Source organism: Scophthalmus maximus, chromosome 7, assembly GCF_022379125.1.
Source record: "Scophthalmus maximus strain ysfricsl-2021 chromosome 7, ASM2237912v1, whole genome shotgun sequence".
Lineage (NCBI taxonomy): Eukaryota > Metazoa > Chordata > Actinopteri > Pleuronectiformes > Scophthalmidae > Scophthalmus > Scophthalmus maximus.
The window spans coordinates 18,660,908-18,681,359 of record NC_061521.1 but is presented as its reverse complement, the minus strand read 5'-3'; the positions used below and the strand labels follow the sequence as shown (position 1 = coordinate 18,681,359).

The window sequence follows — 20,452 nt, the reverse complement described above, 5'->3', positions numbered from 1 at the left end:
CAATTTTTGGCAAACTTTACTGAGAAAATCCGCATGGACAGTGGAGAAGGGGATTGGTCTGTAGGACTGGTTTCAGAAAGTTTCTATGGATGTTTTGATACTTTGACGTCTTTCCTGTCTGTAAGACACGCATTGGAACTTGAGTTTAAAATATGTTTGGTGTCACACTGTAGTCAATTTTTTTTAAAAATGAGTCCAATGTCAGTATATTCCAATTTAATACACTGTTTCATAAACATTTCATCAACACATAGTAGCCCTTTCCTTCACATCCAATGTTCTATGTGTGTTCTCTTTGAGCCAGCAAGGCCCATGTAATTTGATAACTTTGGTAACTACATCTTACTAAATGTTAGATTACAATCAAATCTGTGACCACTGATAAAAATTCAAATTAAGCAAGAGATCCATGACGAGTAATTAAGCAAGAATTTATACATGGCCACCCGCTAATTATTAAAATGTATTTTTTTTGGAATGTTTTGAATTAAGTGTACCCTTTAGTAATACAACAATTTTAAGTTAAAGACACAAAACGTTGTCTCTTGAATATCAAGCTGAGTTACTGTAGCTAAAGGCTAAATCCAGCTGTGCTTTCATAGAAAGTGAATTCTTAAAAATCTAACACAAACAACCTGACCCCCGGAGAGGAAAGATAACTCAGAAGACATGATTGTGTTTCTTCAGCAAATGTACTAAGGAGGATGCAAGTAAGCAATTCCGCAATCACATTTCTTAAGTGATGTAAGTCTTATTCATATGCTGTCAGTGCGTTTATTTCAAATTGTCTACATAAGTTTGTTAATAAAGTTAGGTTTGTGTGTACTGTACATACACAGCCTTAGTACTAACGGCTACACTGTGACGCCAGAGTAATCGCGCCACTTGGGGGCTGTAATTTAAAGTGTTACCTTTAATGCTATCAAGAGAGGGCAAAACATCCTCTGGGGACCCAGACTCAAGACGAAGCACCAAATCTGGGGATTGTCCTTGGAAGTCCCGGTCACCCTACTAGAATATTAACACTTCATTTATTTCCCCCACATCAATTACAAAGGAACATGCTGCTGCCTTTGCATTAATAAGTGCCATACTTTAATTCCTTGCCTTAAAACACTGTAGGTAAATACTTTGATTTGTGATATGAATGTCGATTCCAGTGCATGGAGCAACTTCTCCCTTTTGTCTCAATGAAAGGTTCAAAATCACTTCCTTCCTGCACGGAAAAGAAAGAAGAAAAAAAAAGGGACAATCCCCCATGCCACTCACTTCTCACCTGAGTGGTGTTTTTGATATGTTGTGACACGGAGGTCGCGGTGCATTACAGGAATGCTCCGAGTAGTGTCTCACTCAAGTGAGACGAGCAAAAAAAACTACATGCACCCCGTCTATGAATATGTTTACAAAATCCGCTCGCTTCTTGCATTTCTCACTTTCTCTGCCTTGGACAGAGATGCTGACATTGTCGTTATTAGTGTCAGTTTCATGCTTCCATCCCTCCCCTCCTCATTCTGCTCTGTCAGCTTAGCTCTTGTGTAATTATACTAATGGAGACTGACACAGGTGTAACATGTCAGCAGTCAGATGATGACACGCGCTTTGGCAATCGCAAGCAGCGGGCAAAGGCTCGCTCGTCTTGTCCCCCTCTTTATCCCCGCCAGTGTAGTGAAACCTCTCGTGATAACCATTCTGTGATTTTCATAATTATAATCATGTATAATCTCTGTGCCGAAAATGTTTGAAAACTCTGCACAGTGCGCAGTGGTGTTTCACAACAATTTTTTTTCCACAACCTGAATATCTGATTATTTGTAATTATAGCTCGTGGGATACCTTTAACATTGCTATTCTGTCTCAAGCCTTTTCTGTTTTTGTGAGGGCCAACTATCAGCGATAAAGGCTCTTTACAACAGAAGACTTAATTGTGCAGGATTTAAATGGCTATATTTAGTAAAAATGCACCATGTCCTTTAATCACTCTACAGTCAGAAGAATTAATACCTTATGTTGTGTTTTTATTTTTATGTTTGCAAAATGGGAATTCATTCAATATTTTAATTAAAATACAGATTTTTAATTACAGGTATCAAAGAAACTGACAACGTGCGCCTGCCTCCATATGCTTTCACAAACAAACGTGACATTTTCTTAGCAGCAATTCTTGGAATTTGAGGATTGAAATAAGTAAAAAATGCCCGCAGTTTTACAAGAGGGTAATATCTTTGCAAACACCTGGAAATGGGGTGACTTATCACCACCATGATGAACGCATCCTTTACAGATCAGGTTATGTTTTCAAGAATGTCCAGCTTTCACATTGCACTTGATTCACAGGAGGCAGACTGCACACAATACCCCAGTGAAGCACAAGCACAGCGGTGAGAGCCCCTGCAATGCAATCACTTTCATTTGCATCCACATACGACGGTGGCTTTTGTTTGCCAGCGCTGCTCTGTGAATTGCGATAAGGGAGCACAGCTAAAAACAGCAGGATTAGATGTGCCTCTTCTCAGCTCGCATGCGAGGCTCCTCACCTGTTTCTATGTTTGCTTGCTTATGCATCTTTGTCAGGGAAACGTCGTGAAACAAAGGACAGAAGGCAGAAGGAAGACATTTTCTGCTTGGAATATGTCACAAAAAAAGGAAAAGAAAAAAAAAACTATAGCACCAACTGTAATGCCATTTGTCCTTGAGAAGCACTGCATCGAATGCCTTGGATTTTTAATTTAATTTAAGTTTTAAAGTTGGTAAGTTTTACTCAATTTTGTAGAAATAAGTTCACAAGCTGATGAGAGATGTTTCACCCCTGATGTTGATAAGAATACAAACTAGAAAGCCTCCCCATCCAGAGTTTGTCTCTATATCTCTTAAAGGGATTTATAAAGTATTAGGGATAAATAAGTAGTCTGGTTGATTCTGGGTCACCACAAGGGTTGTTTTCTTTTTTTGGGACACCCATGTTGGCAGTCCTCCAGTATTGATTTGCAGAGCAGGGGACAAACAACAGGCTTATACAGTCCACTTTCACAGAAAGCAAACTGATCCTTTTATTTACCTGCATTCAGTCACAGAAGAAACAGAAGCTTTCAATTGTAAAAGGCAATTTGTGTTGCCCCCTAAGAGGTCATTATTTATGACTTTTTTTGTTGTTGTTGACTTTATTCTTTAAGTTCTAGTCTTTAAATGGTATTGGAAAGTGGGAGCCTTTGAGTTAAGGAACTGACTGATTAATATTATTAATACCCTAACCCACTGATAACAAATATAGGTTTATGCTCGCATGATGTTATGTTATGTTATTTTTATGTTCTGCATGAATCTTTATTTACATTCCCATTTTTTGGGGTAGTTGCTTTCTCCCCATGACTTTCCTACCTTCAACTAATCTAGCCTAGCATCCTCATTTGAAGAGCATGAGCTCCACGAACCATATTCGTCCCCAATAATTTGTTCTTCCATTTTTTTCGTCTTTTTGGTCATCTGTTTTCTTATTTCAATCTTTTCCCCAAAATATGAGCGGTGAACAGGAGTAGTGGGAAAGTGATGGCTCAAATGCCAATCTTCCTCCCAACAGTTGTGTTATGTATCATTTCTATACTTGGCTAGAAAGACACGCAGGTAAATGGCAGTGCTGTAATTGGGCATTTAATTTTGCCCCAACAACACTAAATGGGACTCAAAAAGTGAAATCTCAAGAGGAATTAGGGTTCAGCCAATATGGCACATATAGTGCTTTCTTTGTGGTTCTCTCCAAATCTGCTTCCTGGAGTGACTAACACAAAAATGCAATACAGGAATCTTTGGAAACTGAATTTAAAAGATATTCAGATCAATATATTTAATTTCCATGAGAGTGAAGTTTAAATTATTTCCTTTTTTGCTGTGTGTAAACTTATTTTGTATAATAAAAATGAAACCAGTGACAACAGGGGATAAACCTTTGTTGTTTATGTCAAATTGTTCCTGTTTATTTTGATGCAATAGCATCTGAAATACTAAACCCCCCATCATTTGTTCTGTATTTAATCGCCACGTTGGGGACCGCCGTTTATCCTGGCATGCGCTGAGTGAAATGGAAGACCTGGTTGCTGCTCTCATACTTGGGACTATATTCTCACTCGCACCTCCCGATAGACCAGACTGACTGCACATATGTTTGTAGGAGGAAAAGTCAAAAGACAATCTTGCGGCACAAAAAAATGAATTTAGCTCAAGGTGAACTAAACAAGACTATTTGAATCTATAAATTCAAAAAGCCCGATGGAAATTCAATTGCTATCGCTTGAACATCTAAGCTGCTTTGCTCACAGAGAAGACATTTTGTATGTTTTAGTAGACTGCAACTATGTCAGCCAAATCCAGTCTGTCCAGGGCTAACACATAGACACCATCAAGTAATGATGATGGTCATCCAGAATACCTCAAATCTGTCATGAACATTTATTTATGAGCGTTTTTATACTATGTAAAGTAAAATGTGATTTAAAAAAAAAAAGAAGCTTTATATAGAAGACGCGAATGGTTATGTCCACTCTTACAAGGACAACGAAAGGCCATAATTAATAAGAATTAATCAAAACCTCATTTAAAATTATTAAGTAACTTCATGGCTCATAGCATTAAATAAAGAACAGTGATGATCCTGAGAATCCGCTCCTTCCTCAAAAAGCACTGGCAGCTTTTTCTAGCTTGAACAAAAAGAAAAAGAATTAGAAGAAACCATGCAGTGCTTGGTGAATCGTCTGGGTTATGCCCGAAAATAAATAAACACATCACAACCCAGTCCTCCAGTGCAGTGTTGAAACCAATTCAATTACAGGCAGGCTTATCCATTGGAGCTGAGTGTAGCTCTTACCCTCATGTCTGGAGGTGAAATCTATGGAGAGTTCAGCCCATTTTGGTGGGTACCCTCAGGAGAACAGGTACTGAAAAGCTTTGCCCACTCTGTCTATTAAAAGAAGCCCTTAAACTTTGGCAAATAAACACTTTTGTGCCCTATAGCACTGCAGTTTATTGGAGCTTTGATTTCTTCCAGAGACATATGGCCTTGAATAAAAGAATTTCAAAAGAACACAAACTATAGAGGATTTGTGGTGGTTGCGCTCGCTCCTTGTCAAATCCTTGAACAACACAGATGGACAGATCACTAAAGGACAACTTTGGTGCACCCAGAAACAAATATTCTTCAAATGAGAGCTGTAGAAATATTCCAGCATATAAAGAGACCGGTCCACACAACCTTGCCCCTCTAATTGTCAGGTGCAGTGCAGACCACACTCGCACGGCCCCTCGAGGGCTCGGGCCGGGGAGAAGACGAGACCGAGCATAAAATCATAAGCATCTAAATCACAGTCCCCGGTTCCAGACTGTGTATGGAAGTATAAGGTCAGGAACATTATACCAACATGTCCTTCTGTGTTATCTAAGTGGTACTTATAAATCGTGAGTTTGAGATGTATATTTATATTTCAGTATTTAGATCCGACAGACCTTAATATATCAAAGCAACCATGTTTAGTTTTTTTCCTATATTGTACTGTGAGATTATTCATGGTACAATATCTCGAATGTTCCACAGTGATATTTTCATGTTCAAGTTATATCTCCCGTTTATATGTAACCATCAGTTGCTGCAACTGAAGTGCAGTATTTAAGTGTTTTTCTTATCTCTTATGCTATCGTCATCGTAATTACGTAATTGCTTCTTCCCTTTAGTCATTCCGCACATGAGTTGAGGATTGTTTGTATCCGGACTGTATGCATTTCACTCAAATACTCCCCATTTCCGAGAGCTTTTACACATGGAGGCCCCGCTTGAATGAGAGAGGTGAAGCTAGTATCCCATAGCAAAGACGCCCCCACAGAGTTGGCACAGAGTACAGCTGTGGCTGGAATGAAAGCCTGGCTAAGGGGAGCATCCTGAGGTGCACAACGTCCAGTGTCAAAGCCAAAAATGCCTTTACCGAGCAAACTTGCGGTTTTGCTATACCAACTTTTTTTCTTTGGAAAAAAAAGAAAAAAAAAGAAGAGATACAACTTTAAGGGGGTTGCATGTCAGATCTGACCATAAGTTGTTTTACACTTTCCAAACAACCGACGGTGCTGTTCTTCTGACGAGAACAGCCTCGTTCAAAATGAAATATTCCCTGGCACCAGTCAACGTTGACAGCTAGTGTTGAAAGCAACAAGAAATGGTGTCAAAGTACAAAAAATAAAAATGCAGTCCTATCAAACTTTTGTTGTTTTTGTGGAGCGGGTTGAAGTGTGGGAAAACGCTCCCAGGTTTTTTTTTTATGTCTGTCCTCACACTGTCCGTGTGGGTCAAGTGGAATGGAGACTCTAAACAGCTCGTACAGTAGATGAGAAATGTGAGTCGATCAGCCCTTCAATAGACTGCTGATCTGTCCATGATGATTCTCTGCCTGTCACCCACTTTATACTTGGCTAGCCTCCAGTCTTCCCATGACCTGAGTAGCAGTTAAAGCGGAGTTATAAAGCAGTGATAAATGTTCGATGAATATGGGGGTCTGCTCTGACTCTGGGAACTTATGTCTACTGGTTGTTTGGCTGCAGTGTTAAACTGCAATCTCCAAATTAATAAAATATGCTAATTCCATTCCTACCTGCTCCATATTTATTTTTGCCCCTAATAATCCCGTGTGATGTGTCCTGTACTACGTTTCTGGTGTTGACAAATTAATTACCGCCAGCCTTTTAATTACTTTTCAATCCATAAACAAAATCTCTTATAGTTGATTGCAGCAGTGGAATATTGGCATTTGCCTGTGTCACCCAACTGATTGCGCGGTGGCAACATTTTGCAAACGCTTCAATAAACAATCACAGAAACATAGCTTTTATTGGAAAGATGTGACCTCTTAGCTTGATTAATGACTTCATTACGATTTGAGGCTTTGGGGATGACAATCCCGATTACATTACGGCATCCTCTACATCATAATTTCCATCATTTGTTTTAATTAAAGTGAGTGGGCAAGCCTGTCATTTTAAATGTAGGGGGAAACATTTTACAGGGGGGATTTAACGTAAGTTTGATGTATGCCACTGGCATTCTAATGTTTGTCTGGTGATTATTTAGTGATTTAACACACCCATGCTGTTCCCTCCATTCAACTGCATTCGGTCGCTCACAAGGTTGGTTTGAGCATTTCTTTCTGTAATGCAGGTTAGTAAATATACCTTTGTAGCAACAACGTAACATCATTTATTCATGAATTTTCCGTCAGGTCACAACTCGGGGCAGCCGTTTCTTTCCATGTGTAGGATCCGTCACTGCATCTCGCTGACCTACTGTGGCGCTTGTTGTGCGTCAGCCCGACACGGTCCCACATAGGTGACTTTGACAGAGACATCTCGGAGGTTGGGGAGGAATTGAGGCTTGCGGAGAATGAGATGCCGGCTGCAGATTTACACGCCTCCACTGGCTCACTGCACATCATTAAACCCAGAGTCCGCTTGCAGTGGCTTCATCTCTGTCCCAGCCCACACAGGCTACATCAGGGCCCCACACGCTGATTTATCTCAGCTGTCTCTCTGACCGGCTTTCCCCACCGACAGAGAGAGAGAGAGAGAGAGAGAGAGAGAGAGAGAGAGAGAGATGGGTGCTGATGAGATGTACGCATGTATATGAGATGAAATTCATTTTGGGAAGAGCACATGCTTCCTCTGACAGAGAGAACCCTTTGTTTTTTCCTCCCGTCTCCATTCTCTCCATTACAATGGCAGGTTTCCCTGCCATACACACAACCATTCCCAGAGTGAGAACCAGTGATGGATGTTCATGTGCGCAATGCCTCTAAAAATACCTCCATGACACCAGCATTAACTCCCCATGTTCTCTATTTCTCAGCTTGTTCTTATATACAGTATATATATATATATATATAGTATATATACATAACAGACTGCATGATGTGCTCTGGGAACTTATATCTCCTTTGTTTCTCAGCTTGGAAACTTTAACATCCTGTTAACTTTAAATGCTAACTTTGGTCAAAATGAATTCAATGTGACAGTAAACGTCCAGTGTCAAAGCCAAAACTGAACATGTGTAGGTCTTACAGGTTTATGCAGGCTTGAGTGTTAATTTTTCTTATCGGGACAGTGTGAGTGGTACAAGCCCATGTACTGTGCAGAATATACTGTATATATGCATATACACTCAAGTCCCAAGTCACCTCCCACTGTTCTAAATGCAGGCATAGGACAGCCAAGACATTGGGGCAATTGTGATTGTGTGCCCAGTGGTAACATGCCTCCGAGCTGGAAACTCCAACCTCAGTCCTAGAAAACGCTGCTGCCCTTTGTCTACATAACTTTGCTGACCAACTTTTAAAAAAAAAATCACATTTGAGAACCCACTATCAAGCAGCTCTATCAATAATACATTTGGCAGTAAATTAAAAGCATACACAAGGGGTTTTCCGCCAAGAATAAAACATTAAGCATAGATTTTTAATGGGCAATAATTTATTTTACATCAGTCGCTTTGAAGTGGGACTGGGATAAACTGCAATGCAGGGCCATTAGTTCAAGGGACTCAACAGCTGTCACACTGTTTGCAGTTCCAGGGGTACAGGCAGGAGAGCAGTGTAGTAGCATATTTTTGTCTGCGTTGCTTACATATTATAAAGATTAATAATACAGAAGTTGAAGCAGCTAGGAGCTGTCAAACCCCACAGTGGCTTTTCACAGCTGGCTACACTAGTAATCCCACGGTGAGACACAAATCTTTGGTTGAAAACTCATCATGCGAAGGTCTTTTTTCAACAGAAGGACACGTTAAGGCTTTTATCTGAATATAAGTCATCCTGTGGACTCCTTCACATTGGAAGATATTCGAACTGGTTGGTACTCAGTTTTATTATTCCCATCCTCATTCAAACCAAAACCATAGCTGTTCCAGAAATCTACCTCCAGTCGACTCTGTGAAACTGCTTTTGTCAAGAACCCTCTGTTAATGCCAAGTAAAACAGGTTCAAGAAAATCATTTTGGCAATAAATACTTGGTTCATGCGTCCTTATTATTTGAGTACAAAGTATGAGGTCCTCATGTCAAAGTGGACCTTGACTCGGTTCAATTTGAGGGCCCTGCAGCACTGTATGGCCTTTTTCAAGTCCCATAGTCCAATAAGGATCTGAGGGCCAACAAACCTAATAATGCTGTGGTTAAAAAATAAAATAAAAAAAGTTCATCGGAAATTTTATTATGGAAATTAGCCTCGGACAGTAAATTATTTTACAAATTAATTATTTTACAAATTAATTATTTTCCGCTCAGTACATGCTCCCCTTAGGTGATGTGAGAGAATTTGCAGATATGTGCCTACAAAAAATCCACCACTGTATATCGCTGTTGAACCACTTGACAAATGTACAAGGCCCATTGCCATCACTTATTATAAATTGGATGACTGACAACATTTAACCCAAACTAAGACTGAAATTATTCTACTCAGACCTATAGGGGTAGAAGGAAATTCTTTTTTTTAACAAGCTTTGCAATTCGATCGTTCACGTCAGAGCACAAATGGGATGTATTTTTGAATTATGAGTTTGAAAATCCCACAAAGTGTCAGTGAAGGCACAATTTTCTTCACAGACATATTCCCTATTTACGACAGACAAATCCATGCATTTGTTTCACTGAATGACTGCTATCGTCTACTTTACAATTCTGTTTGATAGAATGGGGTTATCCCTGCGGATTTTGGAGGCAAAGAGCATAAAAAACAAAACAGCACAACAAAAAAATATTGAGGGTGGTTATTCGAGGGTTAAGGATTCACAGTAGGTCAAGGTTTGGTATGTCAGGATTATGGTTCAGGTGGAGAATGTCAACCAAACTAATGTTGTCATTAACACGTTTGTATTCATGGGTGATGCTATTAACTCTCTTCACAACAACCATCGTATCAATACACTGATCTTAGTGTCTCGTATAACTTCATATCAAGGTCAGGAGGATGACAACTCTTAAATCTAAATTATAATGTATTTTTTTTTAATTTTCTTAAGAGCGTCTTCAATATTTCTAAGAACAGAGCTTCATATAATTTTCCACTTACATTTATTCATGTCAAATATTGCATCCTCTAATTGGACTTATTGTTTCCCAGTAATTGCCATGACTGGAACTCAACTTATTGTCCTCATATAGTGTCTGGGATGAAATGAAATGAAAAACTAAGTACACAGGCGGTGGCCAGCTGGCATTGCATTTTCGGCAACAAAAGAATGTCAGATCAGCCAAAACGCAAGCAGTAATACTTCTGACCTTTTCTTAACCTGGTGATGAATGGGACTTTTTATGTGAATGTATATTAAACGGGACAAAATATATTTCCTTCATATGCAAAGTGTGGGAGCTTTATGTGGAATCTGACCTAACTCAGCAAAAAAAAAAAATCTTTACAGTCTATATGCAGTAAAGATTCAGAGACATCACAGATCTGTAGTCTTACATAGTTTGAATTTTTCGGCAACTGGCCTACGAGGACACCACATCTTGTTTTGTTTTTCTCCTTACCTACTATATATACAGCCTGACCGTAATACTCTGTGGTTATATAGTGAAAACAGTAGTACATGGAAACATTTACCTTGTGGTCTGCTCCTATTCAACATCTGTCTGTCTTTGAATAATGTAAAAAATTTAATAAGCAAATGAATTCATGATGACCTATCAGACTGTCTGCTCCAACGCGTTCAGATTTTCCGCAACTGCTATGAATGTTTTTAATGTTTAATTAACCCAGAGTTGGACTCGTCCTATCTTGTACTTGTTCAGCAAGGCTTATACAAAACTTCTGTTTCTAAATGAATTACCCTAAGAGTCTCGATATAGCTGACAATTTTTTTCCCTTCCCTTTACGGCTAGTGGCATTCTGTATGCATGGTGGATAATACTACACACAGGGATGTGTCCCATGCTGTCTCTTCCTCGCTGTTTTCCCCGTCATCCCTCAGTTTCACTTTATCAGCTCAAAGTACAAATTGGGGCTTAGTGGCTTGATGGTAAATTGAAATTCATTGAGGCATTTACATGACATTTAGCAATGGTTGCATAATGCAGGAATAATAAAACATGTGTCGAATTGAACGGATCCGCTCTCTGCCTTGTGCTGCCTCATCATTAAGCCGGCACATGCACCACCAAGAAAACATTTCCATATTCAGTGAGTTTATGTGTGTGTTTATTTGTGTGTCTATGGTTTTGAGTGCACAGGGACAATGTGTGTGGGTGGAGATGTTCAAGGGGGAAATCAAGTCTCAGAAAAAATACATTTCTTCAGTACACTGTGTGTGTAATTTTCTGTGAGTTTTCAACTTAGCTTCGACAAGACTTTCGATATTTACTGCATCTTGCATCAGTAGACTACTTATCGCACATGCTGGGTCATTATACATTTTGACGTGTGACATAAAACTTCTCTTTTTCCTGTTTTTGCAGGTCCTTGAGGACGAGGGAACTATGAATGATTTGGGAAACAATCGACAGCATCTGAAGATTTGAAGAGTAAGTCGATTAATCTAAAAGCCGTTTTCTTTTTTTTGCACTTTGCTATGAATCAGTCATTTCTGCTCTGCTGATGGAAAATTGATTTAGTTTTGTGGCTGCACATTCTGATAAAGGCAATTTTACCAAAACACAAAGAATAATTACTGTACAAAAATGAGGTTCAGGATTAATTTTGCTCGGACTCTAGAGTCAACCTAAATGTACCGCAGCGTTCAAGAATAATAGAAATGAAACAGTGATTTAATAGAGTTTCACTCTGCAGTATATTTTCTATATCATTTTGCAAAAATAGGAATTTCACTCTGCATTATGTTTAGCAAGTGTTTTTTTTTGTTGGTATTTCGGTGATTTGTTGCAAGAAGCCTTTATATCTTAGACACTGACATTTCATACTGTGTGTGTGTGTGTGTGTGTGTGTGTCTGTGTGTGTGTGTGTGTGTATACAGTATATGACCCTCCACCACCTTCAAAGAATCATAATAAATCTTGTTGTTCGACCAAATTACAAAATGCACCCCTGGTGCGCTGTTCGCCCTTCAGCTACAGAACTGCGACAAGTCCACATTTTGTGTCCCTTTCTATTGATTTAGTTTCCTTCAATGTTGAATAATTAAAGGGAAGGAACACTGATTTAATCAGTCATGCCTTAATCAGCCCCTGATTTCACCCTGCATTTGCATATCCTATGTTTGGACTCATATTGGCAGACTTTGATTTGCTAAACCTTATACATATTTCTTCCATGCCCTTAAGAATGTGTGCATTTGTTATTTTAAGATATGAAATTGTCATACAGGAAATAAGCAACGCATTTTTCATCAGTTCCACACACATCTAGAGCATTGATTGACATTTATTTTGGGCACTGTTTTGTATGCATCATTCATGAGAGTCATTTCTCCTCCCCTTCAAATGGCCCTCGGAGAATACTGAGAATTGAGTATTTGCACCTCATGAATTGTGAATTTCGCTGTTGCAGTGGTTCAGAACAAAACAGAACAGAAGTTTGTACAATGTCAGAAGTCAGCCATTTACAAGCACATGCACACACACACACAGAATATGAACAGAAATATTAATTTCAAAATGAAAGGACAAAAGGACACGTGAAAAACATTCAAAGCAAATTGAATTTATGTGTCTTTGCAGAGCTTTTCACAGTTCTTTTGTGCCACAGTCCATGGGAAATTACTGCGCATCAGTATGAGAAAAGAGACATGGAGAGGATTTAGAAAAAAAACAGGTGCAAAACAGAGAGATTAAACCTTGTGTATCAGCAGTGCAATCCAGAGCCAATATAAAAGGCCTCTCTCCAAGCAGCGCGCCCGCAGAGCAAGCAGGTGTTTGTGCTCTTATCGGGTTGGAGTCATGCCATATCATCCACAGCCTTTGAAATGTGAGATAACGTTGCGCGATAAAGAGCATTTGATGTTGAAATAGACTGATAGATGCACACCGAGTGAAGCAGAGGAAAAGTCTTCAAATTTGCATGTCGTATCCCTGAGATTAAGTTTAAGGCCTTCAACCATCTGTGATGATTCTGTGCTGGAGATGCCGTGGATTGTTATCTCCGGAATCAGATGCTTCAAGTAGATTGCACTATGAATAATTTGGATTGGTACACTTCAATTATACATTACAGTAAGTCTGCTTGACAAGTCTCCAGACGGGTGTCGGTTGAGCATTTTCCTGTTTCCTCCATTGTATGGTTTAATATTGAATTGTATTGGTAAAGCGACATTGCCGGTAAGTACATCGAGGGAAGTATCACTTAATCATATCGTTTGTCATTTGAGGAGGGTAGATCCTATTTTTTTCTATTGAAAACATTTTTTTTTAATTTTTTGATTTTTTAAATGATGTCATATTTAATAGAGTAGAATACATAACTTAGCCTGACTGAGAAAAAAAGATAAACATCACAACTTGCAACATTTCAGCTTTAGTCTGCGTGTACTAACAGGGTTCTAGGTTAATTGGTTGGATAAGACACGAGTGTGACACAAGCTGTACGCCATGGTTTCCTTGATGCATTTAAAACATCTTATGAAACAGGAAGTAACACAACATGCTGCTGATTTGAAAGGAGACAGCTTCTGTTACTCTATTTAGCTCAGTTCTGCGCCCGTCATTCCACATCTGTTGAAACTTTTTTTCCCACTCAGTGTGTCTCCTCCACTCTGTCTTTGTCTCTCTGACTGTGTGCATATTGTACGATTGTGCACCGAGCACAATGCGCTCTAACGTGCCTAGTTTGGATGAAAGCCTAGAAGATTTCACTCAAAAAAAATGTAAGAGAACGAGAAGAGGAGAATCAGTGATACAGTTAAAAATTTACGCCATCAATCATTTTGCTTTCTTCAATTTTCTAATGGTGTAGTTTTTACACCATTAGTATCAAAACTTTCTCCAAAAAAAGCTTCATATTGTGTGCAACGTAGGCAAGGATCCAGGTGTTCGCTGTGTGTGTGTGTGTGTGTGTGTGTGTGTGTGTGTGTGTGTGTGTGTGTGTGTGTGTGTGTGTGTGTGTGTGTGTGTGTGTGTGTGTGTGTGTGTGTGTGTGTGTGTGTGTGTGTGTGTGTGTGTGTGTGTGTGTGTGTGTGTGTGTGTGTGTGTGTGTGTGTGTGTGTGTGTGTGTGTGTGTGTGTGTGTGTGTGTGTGTGTGTGTGTGTGTGTGTGTGTGTGTGTGTGTGAGCGAGGCTGCAGCTGGCTCACTGCTGTATGCTCCTCTACACTGAGGCACTCGGACAGACCCCTTCAGCATTAATTACTGCGGCCATTAATCAGACCAGCACAGATAGCTGTGTAATCCCTCCATAATGCAGTTTTCTGGAGGGGGCCACCAGTGTTAATTAGATTTGATTGGATACTGGTATGATGCTGCACACAGAACATCTTAAGGTAATAATTAGAAGATAGATCAATTGGTGCTTTGTGGCATCGGTCCTATAGTGCAGGCTGCGCCGTGGCTCTAAGTAAATGGTATAATTTTGCCCTCAAGAGGAATACAGATTCAGTACGGTGGGAAGTCAGAATTTCTGAATTGCCAGGCGACTGGAAAGTCCCCATAAGATGGATTTCCGACTTGGAAAGTCGGGAAACCCTCAGCAAGAACAACCTCAACTTAGGACACGGACGCTCTGTGCATCAACTGTGTTGAAAGCTGTAGTAATATACAATGTCTCATTAAGTCGGTCATGCACTTGTACTGTCCAACTTCTATATGTCAATATGTAGCTACAATGTTTTTATACACAAAATACCCCATCATGTTGTTGTTATCAACCGGTATTGCTAACATCCGAGGTAAATGAAAAGCAGCATAGGATGCTACCTCTATTATACTTGAATGTAATAGATTCATGCGGTGTGGGTCTGTCTTTGATATTGTCTCATACAAAATCCCTGAAAGGAAAAAGTCTTAGAGCTACGATTTACATGATTTTTGAAATGACATGATGGAGCTGTTATCTGTGCAAGTCTTTCAGGTTACCCTTAAACAACAACAGAAAAAATATATATATTAGCACCCCACAGTGAATTACAATATAATGTGACAGAATTACAAGATAGTATCTTTTCTTTTCTGTTATTCCTCAATGTCCTATCTGAACCTTTTTTTTACAGACCTGAATTTAGGGCAGACGTGACAAGCATTACACCCACAGATGTTACTAGTGTCTGTGATATTCGAGTCAAGTCAACCCAAAAATATTAAGCTTCCTGCACTGATGGAACTGTCTATATTATACAGTATGAAATACGTAATTTAGGAGTTTGCGTTGTGATGGGAAAAGACACAACTTTCATTGTGATGGGAAAAGACACAACTTTCATTCATTCATTCACAATTTGTAACCACCTAATTTTTTAAACAACCAATTAAACAATTTCCAAATGCGGCATTAATCTGATGTCATGTTCTGAAAGTCTCAAATGCCATTTTCAAAAAATAAATGATTCTATTATAACTAAAACATGTAGTGAATATTCTCACACCTTGACAGTTACAAAAAACACCTGCACCTTCCGTCATCTTTAAAAAAACGACTGTCACCAAAAAAGAACATAAACCTTCACAGAATCTACATGAATACTTTCAACCCTGACTCCTTCATACGGCCGTTGTGTTGTTGGTAAAGCAATATGCTATGGGGGGGGGGGGGCGGGTAATCAAAATGACCAAATGAGGCCATGCAGGCAAAGGACTGGCCATCTGGACAAGGATTTGTATGGATGCCCATGTGGTGTTGTTCTGTTGCATACTGACTACATACAATGTTAGTTCACAGGGTCATAAGTTCATCATATCTCATGGGTCCAATATAATTTGTATTACTTCTACATGCTGAGCTGACAAAGTTAAAGTGATAAACATGTTAATTCAACACATTAAGCTGTTGCCTCTGAACCGCAGTTTAAAATATTGAAATCATGAAATAGTCATTAAAATATATCATAATTAAATTATAACATTTTGACATTGGCTGCCTGGGTTGCAAAGCTGTTTGAGCTGCACATTGTAAACCATACCATCAATGCAATGAATAATGAATCATTCATTCAGTTGTGACTGTAAATGATGGCAGATACTATTTACATGTCTCATAACACAAAGGTACAGAACCTAACTTTGACTGGAGAAACCCCAAACACCCAAATGCTCTTAAAGTTGTAGTTTAGCACATTCTTTTTTCTTTTTTTAAAAATTTATGTATACAGTGTGTCACAGCAAGATTCAGTGATGGTAATGAGTAATGATGATTGTTTGTGTTCCACTGCTACTCAGCGTCGCATAGCTGGAGGGAAATATTCCGTAATCGTTTCATTGTGCTGTTTACATGCAAACATTTTTAACAAAGGAGAATAATGACATTGAACCTCTGGGTTTGTGTATGTGTGTTTGTGTGTGTGTGTGTGTTTGTGTGCTTGTGTGTGTGCTAACAGTCACATTCCCCAGAAAAACAGAGACTCAAACTTGTATTGTTTGTTGTTGACCGAACAGCTGACCCAGTAGAGCTACCTCTCATTGTGTTAGCCTGAAAAATAAATTTTAAAAAGTCTGAATATAAAAATATGAATGCCTTGATGAATAATCGATAACACACAGTCCTTACAATTGCCCTTGAGATTCTTATCATTGTTAATCCACATATATAGTGCCTTCCCAACTCCATCCATACATTTGAAAATCATTCTCATTTGGAGCTGGAATGTGATTGCTGGTGGAGAGATATGCTATTCTTCATCCAGCCCCACTAATTCCCGAGCAGCATCAATCAATTTGAAACACTTTCTCCAACAGACACTCTCATTAATGCGTAACTAACCCAGAGTGAGCACGGAGTGCACTGAAACAGCACCAGCCATTGGGAGCATTAACCTGCTATTTGTCTCCATCGTACTGTACCGCTCATATTGATTCGTTTTGCCTTATTTTTCAGTGTAGTTAATTTATGTTTGAAATACAAAAAAAAACAAAATATGGAAACAATATTCAGAAATGTGGCTCTGCAGGCCTGGGATGAGACTGCAGAATAGGATATTTATTATTATTGTCATTATTTTTTTTAACCCTTGACTTTTAAGTTGAATTCTAAATTTGTTCTCATGTTTTCCACACATTCTTTCTAGAATGCTTGATAGAGAGGTTCTGCCACTGTTTTAACTTTTTAGAAATAATTTACACCATGCAAAAAAGTAGAAAGCACAAAAGTACAAACTCAAAAATGTATTTTATGATTAATAACCATGAGGTTTTAGATAATGTCATGAAAGTTTTGCCAATTAGTTTTTCAACCAAGCAACTAGTAAAAAAAAGACATTCAAAATGATCCTCTGGACCAGGCCACAGCATATGCAATATGTGAGGAACTTTAGAGAGGGTCAAGAAAAACATTTAACCACAATAGCAAATTCAGAATATGTCTTGTGTTCAAGTGACATTGAAAACATTTTTTTTTGCGCTGGCAAGTTTGCAGTTAACTGAACACAACATTAACTTTACAAAGAATAGGTTCTAGAGAAATCCAGATTACGGTGTGATATGTATCAACACAAAATCGTATTGTGCAAGGATGAAGCATACTCTGTCATACTGTATGCATGTCATGTAATTCCATGTCATGATGAGACATTCCTTGAAAATGCAAAGCGCTCCATGTTGCACACTGAGGTGATTATTCAGAGGGTGAGAGTTGCAGAGCTTGACACGTGTTGCCTCTGTTGCGGTACAACTGTTCTCTTCATCTTCCCTTTTTCCCGGCTCTTATTTGTGTCTTCCCTGCCGCAGCACACAGGCATAAAGAACAGTGCACTTGCCAAGACAGATTTATTGCACAAATAGAGAAGTGTGTTCCATACACTGAAGGACATGAGCCTCTTAAATGGCTACATTGTCTCTAGATGTCCTCTCTCTAGAGATGGTACTTGGTGTCAGTGACTAAAAGATATTTAATCTAACTAATGCTGGGCTGCAGTTTTGTTTTTCTTCTTTTTTTAAATCCATCTCATTACTGTGTCTGCCTCAATGGGCTGAGAGAAGTTCTCAAGTTGGCAGAGTCCGGACTTAAATCTGAAGTCCGAGGTAAACACAACCAACAACAACAACAACAGTGCCAAAGCCATTATCGAGGCTGTATCAGTCCCACTCTGCAGTATGTCTGACAGGGAGTGCCCTCTGGATCAGCAAGGTGCAACATACCAATCTTACCAGTGAAGTCTGACCAGTCCAGAGTATAGATTCAATGTTGTTTCAAATAAAGATTTTAGTGAGAAAAACTGTTCCCTCACAAAATGCATGAACTTATGTTTTCTTTCTTTTTTCCTTTCTTTTAAGACAAAACTGAATATCAGATCATAAACAACAAATCCACTAGCTCACCATGTTCTTTTTTCCCTGATAATTAGGCCAAATGACTGCATTTATGATATGAAAAATCGATGCGCAAAAGAAACAGCGAATTATATTGAAACTATAAAACTTTTTTATTTATTTATGTGTTTCCATTGCAACAATAAAATCCAATGAATAATTTTATTTTGAAGCTAGCCTCCATGGAGTTGAATGACTTCGCAAGAACACAAGGTTTAGTGTTTTACTTTTCTTTCTCTTTTTTAGAAAATGGAAATGACAAGTTCCTACACTCTCAATATCTTTACTACGCTATTGATATAACACCGTGCTGAGACTTAATAGCCAATTGGAATATATGAAAATATGAATCAAACCGACCACAGTTCTACTGTATTTGTGCATCAGTTTTTTCAAGAGCACACTGCATTTCATTAATCACTCCGTAAATGCTGTACACACACGTCTCCAATATTATACAGTAGTTGGAGAAAATCAGAGGATTGATATTGAAGCACAGTCGACTGTTTTCATGATGCCATGTTTAACTTGATATTGTGTTACAGTAATAGTATTAGTCATATTAATGGTGTGTAAGCAGTGCATGAGAAGCATTGTTGTGCACATGGGGGTTTAATACTTATGCATTATAGATAAATTGAATACAATAGGAACAGAACCTCGTGAAAATCCAATTAATATTTTCCACATCTCACTGCAGTGTTCAGAAAAACCTGTGCAGAAAAAATTGAGGAATCTCTGTGCAGCTGCTCTGTCTTTGGGCTGATTTACTCTCTCGTGTCAGCATTAGATCATCCGGGCCTTGGTGGAATCTGATTGAGGTCTGATTGGTTCTTATCTGAGCATGAAAACCTTAAATCCTCCCATGTCCTTATCCCAAGTGCAATTTATTGCACAATGAGACATTTATTAATGTGAGGCATAAATTTACATAATTCCATCCGATTATACATTTGTCATATTATATCATCATCTGACGATTTTTGTGAACATGCGAGAAGATGGTATTTATTGGGATTTGAGGGACCGGAGTGCTGTTCGTGTCACAGCGGCGTGCACACACACGTAGTGTTAGTGATGTTGGTGATGTCAAGGTAGAAATTGCTTTTCTGGAACCCCTGCTGTACTTCAAGGGGTCTTACTCAGGGCTCATGTGGTTTCTGTTTTGAGAGGAGGGCCTCCTGTTTGCTTGGAATTTGAAGAATTCTTTCTGTTTAGTAATCTGACTTCATGCAATGTATTTACTAAAATCAAAAATGTGGAACATTACCGTCGCCTCATGTGGTTCATGCGATACACACAGCAATGGTCTTTTAGTCTATAAAAGCACCGATTATAATCGTGGTTTTTTTTGCAGCAGCTTGAGTTTCGTGTTAAGGATGATGACACTGAGCGATAGCTCATGCACATTTCCACTCATTGGATTCAAACAGAAGCGTCCCTGATGCCAACAGGAATGAGAATTACGCAGTGTGAGAAAGTCTTCCAATTGTGACCCATCACTTTGACGTAAATGGATAACGTGTCCTCTCTTCAAGTGTTCACCTTGTTTTTATAAATGGTGTCATCATAAAAATTCTGCACCAGTTAAATAATTATCTCAATATTGTTTCTGTTCGTCTCTCTCTCTCTCTCTCTCTCTCTCTCTCTCTCTCTCTCTCTCTCTATCTCCTCTAGACTCTCCATGTTTAACATACTTAGCCATCTAAATCTCTTCCTCTGTTCATTTTGATGCTAATCCATTATTCTGCTGAGAAAGAAAGACTCTCTGGAGCCCAGATCAAAGGTCTGGCTGTGTTCAGCAGGGCCCAGGTTTCCCCCTATTAAAAAATATTTTAATGATGAAAGCTCTTTCTTGTCCTTGCTTGTCATAGGATGAAAACGTGACCCTTTTAGTGGTTAAACACAAACAATGAGAAATGGAGTGCTGACGTTGAACGAGGAGGACAGTTTATAAGGTTCATTCGATTCGACTTTGGGCCTTGTTGTTGGTAGCTGGGCTCACACTGTAGCTTGCCCTTTGCAGAATTGTTTGC

The 20,452-nt window shown here is 38.9% G+C and overlaps 1 protein-coding gene across 1 annotated transcript in view; it reads left to right on the top strand.

Annotated features, from left to right (window-relative positions):
- The first annotated feature begins 11,471 nt into the window (after positions 1 to 11,471).
- Positions 11,472 to 20,452, top strand: part of lrrc4ca (leucine rich repeat containing 4C, genome duplicate a) — an 85,400-nt gene continuing 76,419 nt past the window's right edge. The window contains exon 1 of the mRNA XM_035643331.2: positions 11,472 to 11,539. The gene's annotated coding sequence lies outside the window, so the exon portion shown is untranslated. The remainder of the gene's footprint in view (positions 11,540 to 20,452) is intronic.